Source organism: Globicephala melas, chromosome 7 (genome assembly GCF_963455315.2).
Source record: "Globicephala melas chromosome 7, mGloMel1.2, whole genome shotgun sequence".
NCBI classification, from domain to species: Eukaryota; Metazoa; Chordata; class Mammalia; order Artiodactyla; family Delphinidae; genus Globicephala; species Globicephala melas.
Window position 1 is genome coordinate 38,245,793 of NC_083320.1, and position 14,434 is coordinate 38,260,226.

The window sequence follows — 14,434 nt, forward strand, 5'->3', positions numbered from 1 at the left end:
CTCCTCCTCCCAATGCCAGATCCCCAGGCTGGGGAGGCTGATGTGGGGCTCAGATCTCTTAACTCCTATGGGAGAACCTCTATGATATGATTATTTTCCAGTTTGTTGGTCACCCATCCAGCAGGTTTGGGATTTGATTATACCAGAAAAGCGCCCCTCCTACCATCTCATTGTGTCTTCTTTTTTGTCTTTGGGCGTAGAAGATCTTTTTTTGTAGGTTTGAGTCTTTTTTGTCAATGGCTGTTCACCAGTTAGTTGTGATTTTGGTGTTTTTGTGAGAGGAGGTGAACTCAAGTCCTATTCTGCCATCTGTGCAATTTCTAGAGACCATAGCTGTGCACCAGAGAACAGGAGAGAAGTAGTTTCTCACAATTCCTGCCTTCAGAAATTCATTTGTTCAGTAGATATTTACTGAGTGCCTACTTCTTGCTAAAACTGGGCAGTTGAGATTTAAAGAGGTTTTCTTATGTGGCGGAGGCCCAGTGCCTGTGGTATGGTAGATGGGAGGGGGATGGGGGGAGGAGTTGCCCCTACCCCCTCGGCTCTTCGTTGAAGGTGCCCTTCTGCCTATTAAGAGCCTGGAAACATCTATTGGTGTGTCTTTTAAAAAGCTAATAATTCATCATCCTCACTCCATCCATGGGATCCTGATAGCCACTTTATGCAATGAGATTCTTTTCTACTGGTCACAGTTGATTCAGCAGGGAGTCTGCCCCTGAACCAAGTTGGGCCAGTCAAGAGTTTACACCCCCCTTGCCTGGGAATTTTAGAATTGAGATAGAGCCTTTCTGTGGGACTGGAACTTGAGAGCTATGAGGACATTTTCTGCTTTCCTTGTGGGCCAACTAGAAGTTAACCCATTCCATTGACAAAAAGCCTGTGCATTAATAGAAGCAGAGATGAGAGATGGAGAGAGCACTCCCTGGGTCCCCAGAGATTGTCCAGTTCTCCATTCCCATCCTTTGTAAGGCTGCATTCTTACCCTTGGGTTCTTTCTGTTAAGATAGCCCTGATTCTGTAATAAATTTCACTTTAAAATTTACACTAGCTTGAATTTGTCTGTTATGTGCACCCAGAAAAGTCCTAACTGATCCACGATTATTCCATCTTCTTTTTCATTTAACATTCATGCTTTTCAGCTTTCTTCACAAGAGGGAAGGACATAGAGCAACCAGGGACGATGTCGCTGAATTGTAAGTAGCATTATGAAGTCTAATCCACAATAGAGAGACTTTAAAAAACTTCAGAGCAATTACAGTAGGATGTGCTTACTCTTTGGTGATGTAAAGTCAACATAAGACCATAGAATTGTCTGACCACTGTGCTTCTTATAGTAGTTAATTCTGTAAGAAGCATTAATACTCAACAAGGTAGAAAAGCATGGAAGAGAAGGGGTTAATGCCCAAGTAGTTAACAATATGATATGGGATAACTATAAATGAGTTTCATCTCCAGGTCCATAGTCCCCAAAGCAATTGCTGTTATGCTCTGAAACTGCAAATTGTAATTTTTGAGGCATATTAAAGAAGAAAATCAAATGAACTGAATTTTTGAAACAGGCAAGAGGAAATGCTGGAAACCATTTGAGCATGATATTGACGTGATTCTAGCCAATTTGTGTACGTGTAGAAGAGATGTTCTTTAGATGTGCTCCCTTTCCTTGGAAGGGGACTTGGTGGCTCAGGGGACTACCATAACTTCAATCTATCTGGATTTCAACAGTATTTGAGGAAGCCTGTGGTAATATGCTTGTGGACTGAATGGAGAAATGCAGCAGAATGACCAAACCTGAAGAATGAATCTTGATAGACTGATGTCAACTGGAGAGAAATCACAAATGATAATATGCCACCAGGTTCCTTAACATCAACAATTTAGATAAAGATGTAAGAGGTTGTCAAATATACATGTGAAAAAACTAAAAGTTGTAAGTACCCATATGAATCAAGAATGAAAACTAAATGAACTACAAATAAGAGTTTAGAAAAAAATAAGCACTTAAGTTCAAGAACATCAATTTTAAAAATGCAGATTGTAGCTAGTTTACTAGTAGCTCATTAAAAGTAAGAGTCTCCTTCACTCTGATCAGATTCCACTTACATAAAATCTCTCCAGAAAATGACAAATAGGAAAGTGAGGGTTCTTTAAAAAATAATAAATGGAGAACTCTAGAAAGAAATTAAGATGCCTAGCCTAGACTATAGACGACTCAAAAGGAAACATGATAGTTATTTTCAAATAGTAAATGGCAGACATGTGGGAGGGTGATTACTCTTTTTTCTGGGTGACCCAGAATAAATGTTATTTCTCTTTTTTCTGAATCTAGCTCATAAGACATATCTACCTAATATTGTCCCTCATTTTCACCTGTACAATCACTGGCAGATGGCATCTGCCTAGCAGTAACATCTTTTTTGGATGACTATTAGCTCACACCTCCTCCCTCTATGGAAATGGCCCTCAATTAGTACTAAGTCCTCCTGGCCACTGCTAATTGAACTTGACTCAAGTTGGGCCAATCATATTCTCTCTTCCTGATATTTTGAAGCTCAGCCTTGAGAGATGATGGTGAAGTTCAGTGTCCTTGGAACTAAATTACACCAATGCAGTGCCTTAAAGGAAAGTCGGGCCGAGTCCTGTTGCTGAGGTACCTGGAGTGCTTCTTCCTTCACAAGTGAATTCTTCATTTGATTCTCTAAGATAACTCTGTATCCTTCCAAGAGATTCTCTTTCTTACATAAGCTAGCATGCCAATTTGCATTCTTTAGGAAGCAGGTGTTGAAAACAAAAGGTGTATTGATGAGTAACACTTGTGAGGAAAACAGGCCCAGGCCTGGGCAGGGGGAGCCATCAGACTTGGATGCAGATGACACAGCCTGAGCCAGCTCAATGGGGAGCTCTGGAGCACAGACTGCCCATTGGAAGAGTTCCTTAATGGTGGACACAGCTAGGCCCTTGCGTTCCGGCTTTGCTCTGTCATTGCCTAGAATTCAGCAGAGACGAGCATGATCTGGGTTATTTATCTCCACCTTGCTCAGTCATTGGCTGGGGGCCCCCGTGAGAAGAGCATGGCTTGGCTCCAAAGCTGAGGCATAGCTTGAAGTCGCTAAGAGCTGAAAACAGTCAACTAACTGGTCTACAGAGACACCCCAGAGGTTTCAAGATCAAAAAACAAAAAATCCAAAAAACCCAAAGACAAAAGCAAGCCAAACAAAAAATACAGCATAAACTCAAGACCACAGAGAATAAAAGACAGGCAGATGAAATAATTTTGGAAAGTAAAAAGCAAATAGGCAATTGGCAACTGAACATGCCAGAGGAAAATGAAAGCGAAGTGCCCACAGGAGGTGGTGGAGAGGCAGTCGGATGCCAGCTGATTCAAGCCCTGAGAGGCTCACGCATCAGAGACGTCAGCAACCTCCAAAGGCAGGTGAGGTGGGGCTAAAAACAGGTGGAGCAGTTGAAAGTCTGTTAAGCTGTTAGATCTTCTCAGTTGCCCTATTCACCTTGAGTAGGTTACCACTTCACCCTTGCCCTGCAGAACACCAGTGGTTTATTTTCTGGAGCTGTTGAATCAGGATCTCTGGATGCAGGAATACCAGGCATAGCTGAAGACAGAGTGTTACACCAAAAGCAGAGGATTAAGTAAAAGTCTACACACGGAACAGTGATCTCAGTATCCTTCTCCTATTAAACTCCCAGAAAACTGGCAGCCAGGTTAATATCCTCCAAGCAGGGGATTAGAGGATTCCTCTCAGGAAAACCTGGCCCAAGATAAAAGACCTGTAGATACTGACAACGGGGGGTTCCCAGTGAAACCTGCCAGTGGACAAACCCCTCCCACTTTCACTGTGCCCCAGTCAGCTTGGAGGTACCTTGATATTCGTCTGAACAGGCAGCTAATGATCATTAGACGTCTGAAGAAAGCCTCTGAAATGACAGAGATTCATATAAGCGAATGGGTAGGGGATGGGGGGGAAACTCAAGGGAACAGAACTAGTGCAGGAAGTAGAAAACTAAAGAAAATGTAATTAATATTCCCAGATGAGAAGATACTGTATACATGAAGAGAAAATGCTATAAAAAGGAATATTCAAAGAATAAAAGAGAGATTTATCAAATTAAAAATGTAACTGCCAGAATTAATTCCATGAAAGGGCTAGGGAAAATAGAATTTAAAAAAGACAAAAAGGAAAATTGAAGAGATGAGAAAATTAAAGGTTACAAAACAGTCTAATACAAGTTCTTTGCGGCAGTTACCGTATCTTATAAATTCATTTATATTTCAAGGTATGTGATTGCTTGATTATAAATAATTCCAGTAGGAGGAACAATGATTTTTTTATATGCAGTAGATGGCTGTACATTTTATAAATTTAGAATTGTACTTCATCATTTCATGGTCTTAATACAGTTATGCCAACCTTTAACATTTTTCCCCAAAATAAGCTTAATTATTTTTACTTGAAGAGAAAAAATTGCAAAATCACTCTCCACATTTGGGCAATCATATCCCCAAAGCTCTGTTCCTTTGCACTGCTCTCCATCACCATGGAGAGGACAGCTGGAGCCCTAACATGTGTCTCTTGCTGCCCATTTTTTTGGTCTTGAGCAAAAGAATGTCTAGGAACTATTAAGGTACCCACACCATGCACGAAAAGAAATCTACCCTGTTTTTGGACTCAGGATAAGCAAACTAGGATCAGAGTGACCATTAGCAAGACCACTTGGTAGTTTAGCAAAGACACTCAGGTGTTTGTATTCAGAAAAGGGAGTTCAAGCGAAAAGAGGAAAGAGAAAGCTGATAAACACAGCTCTGACTCAGGAGCCCGCAGCTGTGTCAAGAGGGCCTGAGGAAGTCACTCCTGGGATAGCGAGTTCTAAGGATGTCAGTTGTTGCCTCTTTCTAGAGCTAGGTAGTGGTGTAGACTAATTTCAGTTTCTAGTTTCAGAGGGGGTTGAATGCAGCAAAACAAGTGTTTCTTATTTAAGCCCACCTGCGTACCTACGGACAGTTGAAAGAGGTATTTTTCTAACAAACACTTTGCAGAATTAGTTCTGCCTTGTTAGGAGATGCTTGGTAAATTTGTGCGTGGGTGAGGCGCGTCTTCCCCGTTTCAGGTGTTTCTCTTCTGTGATTAAAGAAGGAGAAAGGTAGGGACTCTGACCACTAGAGGGAGCATGGTATTTATAGACCTTCCCAACCGCGAGACTCTTCCAGTCGGAGCCGTGCTGATCGCTTCGTCAGGCCTTGCGGAGGCCAGAGAATCCTGGAGCCGCCTGCGTGCCCTACAGATAGTGCCAGTTATCGTGTGCCACGACGTGGAAAAGGTTGGAAAGCACGACTTTCGTGCCATTTTTGAGGCGCAGATTAAAACCAGCTACGGATGAGTAAAGAACAATTCACATTGATTTTTATTGCCGGGAGATTATCAAAAGGTAAAAATATCCTGACAATTTCAGAAGTGTTAAATTACAGGACGGGGTTTTTCCCCTCTCCTTAATCTCTTCCCAGCCCTACTGTTTTTCCAGAAGGTCTCTGGTAAGCCTGAGAAAAGAGACAGAGCCGGTTAGCGTCTTAACACATTGAAGTTCTGCTGTGTCCGGAACGACCTAGACTTTTCCTCTAAGGATGCAAAGGACTTGTAGTTACTGATTTAACCCTTCCAGGGGAAAAAGAAAAGAACTGTGCTTGCCTTTCTGTGTATAGTCAGAATCCTCGGGTAAATGCTACCAAGCTGCACTCCCAGGTGGCTGTGTTGATTGTGCGAGGTTAGCTGTCTCCCCCTGCCCACTTCACACCCGATATTTTTTTCCCAATTGATAGGACGAAAATGGTTTTTGCATTTGCTTACTACCAAGGTTGAAATCTATCGTCTTATATTTATAAACCTTTTGGATTTTTTTTTCTTCTCTGAATTGCTGAATTTTCTTCTCTGATTTTTTTCTTCCTTGAATTGTCATATCCTTTGCCCATTTAAAATATTGGTTCGGGGCTTCCCTGGTGGCACAGTGGTTGAGAGTCCGCCTGCCAATGCAGGGGACACAGGTCGTGCCCCGGTCCGGGAAGATCCCATATGCCGCGGAGCGGCTGGGCCCGTGAGCCATGGCCGCTGAGCCTGCGCGTCCGGAGCCTGCGTGTCCGGAGCCTGTGCTCCGCAACGGGAGAGGCCACAAGAGTGAGAGGCCCGCGTACCGCAAAAACAAACAAACAAATAATAATAATAAATTGGGTTCTGTTTTTCTTATTTAATTGTAGGTATTCTTTAATCTGGAATTAAATCTTTGTCTTTCACTTGTTTTTTTTCACTTTATGGTGTCTTTTTTTTAAATTGAAGTTTTAAGTTTTCAGCATAATCAAATTTATTATAATTTTTTCCTTTTATGGCCAACATGAAGCTTCAGGAGGAAGTTGGACTGTGTTTATGAAAGTCAGGAAGATTCTGGAACATCAGGTGGAGTTCTTAGGAAGATACCAGTAGAAGGCAGACTAACCCCACCTCCATCTGGACTGACAGGAGGTAGGGAACAAATGGTGGGACCACTGAAATAGCCTGGGTGGAAAGCTGGTGGGTTCTGGAAGCAGAAAGTGGGTGCTGGGGGAGGGAGAGGTGTCTATAGAAACACGGCTAGACTTCTCAGAGACTAAGAGACAGAGGTGGACTTTGAAGGATTTACTAGTCCCTCCTGGAGATGTAAGAATTAAAAATATGGAGAGGGTACATGGCCCAGATACTTGCCTGCTAAAGGGCTTTATAGCAAGCTTTGGCTTTGCCTTATACAAATGATTCTAGTCTCATCACAAACCAGAGGTCTTCTCTAGGAAGAGTCAAGAACTTATATATGTTTTTAAAGGCAGTGGAGATGGGGAGGCCTACTGGCTTCTGTGGGCCAACTTCAGGCATCTCAGGAAGCAAAAGAAACTCCTGAGATTCTTCTAATTGTTAATTCTGAAGGAAGGAGGGAAAGCGGGGACTATACTGTAGGGAATCAGAGAAAACCACACAGGGCAACTCCCATCAGCTAGCAGAATCCCTTGGAGCAGGTGAGGCAGAATTGGCCTTGTAGGTGTGAGAAGAGATGTTAATAATCCATTAAAGGCAGTAGGAATCAGAAACCTATAAGCCTCACCTGTCCAGAAGAGACCTTCCATTTGAGGTCATGGGGTTTTCTTTGACGGGAATCCTTTATGACTGACTGGTGGCAGAGTCTACCTACACAAAGGTGCACTCCCTTGGTAACTGGAAAAGGTGCAGAAGTGCTGAGAGGCTGCCAGGAATGGACTGGGGGTCCAGACTGACCCAGCATTACCTCAATCTCTACTTGGCTCCAGGCCATAAAGCAACTCCTGGCTGTCTTCTAGATGGGGTGGGGGGTGGTGAAAAGCTGTCACAAGGGGAGCCATGCCAAGAGTTGTTGGTCCCAAATAACTGCCTTTTACTAGTCATTCTATGAGCTAATACTTATAAGGTCTCTGTGGCTTGAAAATAGAAAGTCAATGATACTTGGGATACCCTGTGATGCGCTTGTTAATTTCCAAGCACTTTGCGGAGGTAAGAGAAGTTGTAGGCAGGCTGCATTGTCGTGCCAGGGATCCCTGGGCTCACAGCAACAGGGGAGCTGATTATAACCAGCTCCCAGAACTCGCTGTTGTTGGCAATAGGGTAAGGAAGGTATCATACACATGCTTATGTCTCCTTTGTATGGTGCAGCCCTTCAGTGTTCCCCAGACTTCCTGGGAGCAGTGAGGTCAGGGTATTAAGAGCAGGGTAGTGCTTTGTGCTCCCCCAGCACCCAACCTAGAAATGGAAAGAAGGTTAATATGGAAGTTGAAGGCTAGGAACAGGCGTGTCATCTCACTACACCTGGGAATTATAGAAGCATAGACATTTAATGAACGTTGGAAAGAGTTTGGGCAGAGATCCATGGTTTAAGGTAGTGCTGTCCAATAGAACTTCCTGTGATGTAAATGTTCCACGTCTGTGCGGTCCAATTTGGTGGGCACTAGACACTATTGAGCTGTTGAAATGGGGCTAGTGCAACTAGGAGCTGAATTTTAAATTATACTTAATTTTAATTTATTTAAATGTAATTTAAATTAAAATTGAAATAGCTTTGGCTGCCATATTGGACTGTACAGATTTGAGGGACCATATTAAGACATTCTTAATTAATGCCATTATCTGAATTTTAAAGTTCTTAGGCATTTTAAATAGTCTCCCAGTGGTAGAGGCTGTGTATGAATTACAGGTACTGAACAAGCAAACTTAGATTGATCAGTTCATTGTGCCCTGAGTTCAGGATGCCCTCAACTGCCAAACAGAACTAGCGTGTCAGGAATAGGGGTTCCCAGATGCTCACGGTGGAGAAGAAAGAGAAGACAGCTCACATTTGCCGGTACAGGGAGTCACTGGAGAGTGGTTGGGATATGAAATAGTTGGTGGTGCTACTGTGGGTAACGATTCACTGATGTTGAAAGGGCTTTGGAAGAGCATGAGAAACAGGTCCCTGAACTGGTGGCTCTCCTGCAGGAAGTAAGAAATCTGTCACTTGAAAAGCATCATTTCTCTTGCACTTCAGAGAAGTATGTGAAACACATCACTTTTAATGAGCATCGGATTCGAATAGATTTCTTCCCTGGTCCATCAGCTGCTGAGAACTAAGGCTATGTTTTGAGTTTAATGGGTATGATAGGTGGTTTGTTGGAGACAGTCCTGAAATCACCCACCATTCACCAATTTGACTAGAGTAACTTGGCAGCAGGAGGACCTCTTCTGGGTCTGGAAATAGGGCAGAGCACCTGGCTGTGGATGAGAAGCAACCCCAGTGCTACCGGAGGCTTTGCAAACCCCCCGAAGTCTTGCTTATCACACACCTTTTTATTTCAGGAGGATTTGGGGGAAAGAAACCTGTCGCATTTGCCATGGTTGTTCATCTGACAGTGAGGAGGCCTTGTGTATCCTCTGTGAGGTTCAGACTAAAGTGGTCTCTCCCAGCTGTAAGCCAGGACCCGTGTGGGTGCCAACTGACTGCCCGGAGGTGGGGGCCTCATTGCCATACCAGGTGGGCCACAGGTGCAAGACACAGGTAGATGAGGAGGAGAAAACTCAGTGGGTATGTTGTTGGCTTGTCAATTTTGTTTATAAAATAAAGGACTCTTTTTTCTAGTTGTCTTTTCTTTTTAATTTATTTTATTTTTGGTTGCGTTGGGTCTTTGTTGCTGCGTGGGCTTTCTCTAGTTGCGGCGAGCAGGGGCTACTCTTCGTTGCGGTGCGCGGGCTTCTCATTGCAGTGGCTTCTCTTGTTACAGAGCACGGGCTCTAGGCGCACAGGTTTCAGTAGTTGCGGCTCGCAGACTCTAGAGCACAGGCTCAGTAGTTGTGGTGCACGGGCTTAGCTGCTCTGTGGCATGTGGGATCTTCCCGGACCAGGGATCAAACCCGTGTCCCCTGCATTGGCAGGTGGATTGTTAACCAGTGCGCCACCAGGGAAGCCCTCTAGTCTTTATTTTTCCCTATAGGTTTTCTGTTTGGGGTGTCATTCTTAGAAATGTCTTTCTCTTCACAAGATGACAAAACTTTCCACTCATATAATCTAGTACTTTTATGGTTTTGTCCCCACCTTTTAAAAATGTGGTTAAATGTACATAACATGAAATTTACCATTTTAGCCATTTTTAAGCGTATAGTTCTGTGGCATAAAGTACATTGACATTTTTGTGCAACCGTCACCACCATCATCTCCGGAACTTTTACATCTTTCTCAACTGAAACGCTGTACCCGTTAAATGAGAGCTCTCTATTCTCTCTCCCCCAGCCCTTGGCAACTGTCATTCTACTTTCTCTCTCTATGAACTTGAATTTGACTACTCATATAAGCGGAATCATACCGTTTTGTCCTTTGTGACTGGCTTATTTTACTTAGCATAATGTCTTCAAGGTTCATTCACGTTGTAGTATGTGTCAGAATTCCCTTCCTTTTGAAGGCTAAATAATATTCCATTCTATTATATACCAAATTTTATTTATCCATTCATCCATTGATAGGCATCTGGGTTGTTTCTACCTTTTGCTATTGTGAATAATGCAGTGAACATTGGTGCACAAATTTCTGTTCAAGGTCCTGCTTTCAATTCTTTTCAGTATATACCCAGATGTGGTATTCTTCCCCTTTAAGTGTAAAATCCATCTGAATATAAAGGCTGGTACTGAGGTAGGATGAGGTGGAAACCCACCCTTGTTTTACTAAAAGGCTGACTAACCAGTCTGTGTCTCGATTGACTTTACTGAATAATTTTTTACCACTGTTTTGAAATGCCACCTGCAATGTCCGGTCTGCTTGACCAGCACAGTGACTCAGTCCAGTGGGACACTCACAGTCACAAGACCAATAGGCCACACCTGGCATCAGCCTCATTTAGATCTATAGAAGGATACAGGACAGGAATTACAGCATGTCAGCAGAACAGCATCAGATGTGTCATCACCAGGGGTCCTTACAGAGTCCAGGAACTAGACTTCTGGCCTCCAAGGAACAGCACAGGTATAACGGAACAAAGCCACACAAGAACCAAGACCACCATAGGAACCAATATTGTTTGTAAAAGCTCATGAACATCACTTCCAGGGCCCTGCATGGAAGTATGCACTCGCTCACAGAGTGAACCTCATAGTGAAGCCCCACGGCCCTGCTTCCCACCAGGTGTTATAAGCCTCCCAGTCTAGGTGCAATTTACTCATTAGGGGGTCATTTTTACTATAAGCAATGCTGCCTGGTAACACAGCTGACACCCTACCCTATTAGGTTTCTAGGCAAATAATGCTGGGAGAAGGTGAATCCAAGGTCTTTTCCTTTTGGAAAAGGAGAAAGGGTTTTGTTAACTCTTTATTCACACCATCTTAATTACATAGCAAATTCAAATGGTGACTATTTCTGGACTTTCTGTTTTGTTCCATTGAACTGTTTGTTTCTGAGCCAGTACCAAATTATTTTAATGATTATAACTTTACAACACATTTATTTTCTTTTTTTTGAACTTAATTTTTATTTTATATTGGGGTATAGTTGATGTACAATGCTGTGTTAGTTTCAGGTGTGCAGCAAAGTGGTTCAGTTATACATATACATATATCCATTGTTTTTTAGATTCTTTTCCCATATAGGTTATTACAGAACACTGAGTAGAGTTCCCTGTGCTATACAGTAGGTCCTTGTTGATTATTTTGTATATAGTAGTGTGTATATGTTAATCCCAACTTTCTAAATTATCTCTCCCCTCCACATGTTCCCTTTGGTAATCGTAAGTTGGTTTTCAAAGTCTGTAAGTCTGTTTCTGTTTTGTAAATAAGTTCATTTGTATCATCTTTTTAGATTCCACATATAAATGACATCATATGATATTTGTCTTTCTCTATCTGACTTACTTCACTTAGTATAATAATCTCCAGGTCTGTCCATGTTGCTGCAAATGGCATTATTTCATTCTTTTTTATGCCTGAGTAATATTCCATTGTTGTATATATGTACCACATCTTTATCCATTCTTCTGTCAATGGACATTTAGGTTGCTTCCATGTCTTGTAAATAGTGCTGTAATGAACATTGGGGTACACGTATTTTTTCAAATTATGGTTTTCTCTGGATATCTGCCCAGGAGTGGGATTGCTGGATCATATGGTAGTTCTGTTTTTAGTTTTTTAAAGAACCTCCATACTGCTCTCCATAGTGGTTGTACCAATTTACCTTCCCACTCACAGTGTAGGAAGGTTCCCTTTCTCCACACCCTCTCCAGCATTTGTTGTTTGTAGACGTTTTGATGATGGCCATTCTGACCAATGTGAGCTGATACCTCATTGTGGTTTTGATTTTCATTTCTCTAATAATTAGTGATGTTAAGTATCTTTTCATGTGCTTTTTGGCCATCTGTATGTCTTCTGTTTTATTCCATTGAACTGTTTGTCTATTTCTGAGCCAGTACCAAATTATTTTAATATTTATAACTTTATAACACATTTATTTTCTTTTTAAAAATGGCTTATTTAGTGAAAGTATAATATACTTAGGGAAAAGGGCTCAGATCATAAGTGTAGGGGCCATTGAATTATTTCAAAGTGAACACAACCATGAAATCACCACCCAAATCAAGAAATAGAATGTGACCAGCTCCCCTACAGGCTACCTATACTCATTGCTGGTCAGAATGTGCGGTTTGAACTGTGTCAATCTAATTACGCTGGAACTACATTTTCCATAATTCCTTTCTCTGAGTGGTTCCATGTTAAGGTTGGCCTGGGGAGTTTGTGTGTGTGTGTGTGTGTGTGTGTGTGTATATATATGTAATTTATGTTTGTGCAGTTGACTGCTCCCCCTAACCCCACCCCACTACATTAGAAAATCCATGTGCTGCTATCTTTGCCTCAAAGACAAAGGAATTGATAGATGCCTCACTCAAGGACAGGAAGGTAAAACCGTTTGTATAGAATCAGGACTCAAATCCTAGTTTTTTTGATTCCACATATTGTGATCTCTAATTGAACACAAACTTTTCCCCACACTTAGTTAATTTAAGGTTTTGTGAAATGAAAATACAAGTACTATATTTATTGAAAATATTTGCTTGCAACTGGACCTGTGCAGTTCAAACCCATATTGTTTAAGGATCACCTATGTGTATATATACACACACACATATATATGTATATATAGTTTTATATAATATATTTTATAAACATATATATTATAGATAAATAAAGTGAAATCTGTATTTTTATATATATTTGCTCTTGTTAAAAACTCTCAATTCCTATTTTCTTGAGTATTTTTATCTTCGATGGATGTTGATTTTTATTGCAGGCTTTTTCAGCATCTATGAAAATAATTTATTTTTCCCATAGATTTTTAATATTTTTCCCTTTGGGTTTTTAATATGGTATATGATATTAACAGATATCCTAATATTGAACCAACCTTGCATTCCTAGAATACATCCCCCTTGGTTATAGTATATTATTTTCTTGGTATGGTGTTGAATTCTGTTTGTGGATTCTTTAGTATTTTTGCATGAATATTCATGAGTGATATTGCTCTGTAGTTTTTTTTTTTAACATCTTTATCAGGTTTAGGTGTCAATGTTATACTTGCCTTAAAAAAGGTATTAGGAAGTTTTCCTTCATTTTAATGCTCTGGAATAATGATGAAGCCTTTGGGTACCAGACTTCGAAGGTTTGGTAGAATTCCACGTTTATGTTAGGTAATTTCTTAATAACTTTCTCTATTTCTTCTACAGAAATTAGTCTGTTTAAGCTTTCTATAATTAAGAGCATCAATTTTGATCATCTGTATTTCCCTAGGAAATTATCCCTTTCATCTAAGTTTTCAAATTTATTTGCAGCAAGATGTGCAAAGTAGTCTCCCATGACTTAAAATTTCTTCTGTTTCAATGGTTATTTCCACCTTGTCATTTTTCAGTATTTATGCCTTTTCCCTTTTTAATGATCAGATTAACTAGTGGTTTTGTCTGTTTTGTTAATTTTTTAAAATAGGATTTTAATTTATTTACTAGATCTATTTTTTAAATTTTCTATCATCAATTTCTGCTTTTATCTTTATTATTCCCTTCTTTGTATTTTCTTTCGGTTTACTTTGTTCTTTCACTAGTTTCTATGAGCTTGAAACTTGATTTATTGGTTTTCAGTTTTTCATTTTTATTGATAAAAATGTTTAGTGCTATGAATTTTCTTCTGATCACAGCTAATATTTTGGTAACGATTTTTGCATCTCTATTCATCAGGGATATTGGCTTGTAGTTTTCTTATGGTATCCTTGTCTAGTTTGGTATCAGGGTAATGCTTGACTCATAAAATGAGTTTTGGAAGTGTGCCTTCCTCTTATAATTTTTGGGAGAGTTTGACAAGGATTGGTATTAATTATTCTTTGAATGTTTGGTAGAATTCACCAGTGAGGCCATCTGGTCCTGGACTTTATTTTGTTGGGAGGGTTTTGATTACTGATTCAATCTCCTTATTAGTCTTCAGTATATTCAGATGTTCTGTTTTTCATGATTCAGTATCAAGGGTTGTATATTTCTAAGAATTTATTCTAGGTTGTCAAATTTCTTGGTGTGTAATTCTTCATAGTAGTCTGTTATGATCTTTTGTATTTCTGTGGTATCTCTTTTTTTCTTGGTGGGTCTAGCTTAAAATTTGTCAGTTTTGTTTATCTTTTCAAAGAAGCATCTCTTAGTTTCATTAATCTTTTATGCTATCTTTTTAGTCTCTATTTCATTCACTTCTGCTCTGTTCTTTATTTCTTTCCTTCTACTAACTTGGGCTTCATTTTTTACTTTTCCTAATTCCTCGAGGTGTAGTGTTAGGTTTTTTATTTGTGATTTTTCTCATGTCTTGAGGTAGGTGTTTATTTCTATAAACTTCCTTCT

The 14,434-nt window shown here is 40.5% G+C and overlaps 1 long non-coding RNA gene across 1 annotated transcript in view; it reads left to right on the plus strand.

Annotated features, from left to right (window-relative positions):
- Positions 1 to 5,245: 5,245 nt before the first annotated feature.
- Positions 5,246 to 14,434, plus strand: part of LOC115852744 (uncharacterized) — a 44,800-nt gene continuing 35,611 nt past the window's right edge. The window contains exons 1-2 of the long non-coding RNA XR_009564581.1: positions 5,246 to 5,439; positions 6,400 to 6,521. This is a non-coding gene — a long non-coding RNA (uncharacterized lncRNA). The remainder of the gene's footprint in view (positions 5,440 to 6,399; positions 6,522 to 14,434) is intronic.